Here is a 510-nt window from a genome sequence, read left to right on the forward strand (position 1 = left end):
AGTAATCGTATCCTCTCAGACGTTTTAATTGTAGAGATGAACTGTGACAAAAAGATGCAATCAAGACGAACTGTTTCCATCCGCCTTCACTTTACAGAAACACTACAATTTAGGAACGATCCCGATTTGTAGTCATGTCATGAAACCAAACGATCGTGCCTGTAGAGCTACCTAGTCCCCCGAAGGTTAGTTGTTTGTTCACAGAATACACGATTGAACTATTTTCGTGTTGCAATAGAAAAACATTTACCAATAGAAAAAGATTAATTATTTACTTTTCTCAGAGTGTATTTACATAAAAAAACAAACGCACGTTTTCTTTGGGGAATTGTGAGCAATTGTGTTGAGACATGCCTCAAATAAGTGTATTATAGTTGCGTATGGTTTAAAAGTAACTCTTAGTAACCATGTGGTTGAATTTCATAATTTTCACTTCCACTTTAAAACAGCTTTTTGTCCTATCTCTTCAGCTCTGTTCTACCAAAGCACCCTGTTGGCCAGACCACTGGC

The sequence above is a fragment of the Monopterus albus genome, unplaced genomic scaffold, assembly GCF_001952655.1.
Source record: "Monopterus albus unplaced genomic scaffold, M_albus_1.0 scaffold214.1, whole genome shotgun sequence".
In the NCBI taxonomy this organism is placed as follows: Eukaryota; Metazoa; Chordata; class Actinopteri; order Synbranchiformes; family Synbranchidae; genus Monopterus; species Monopterus albus.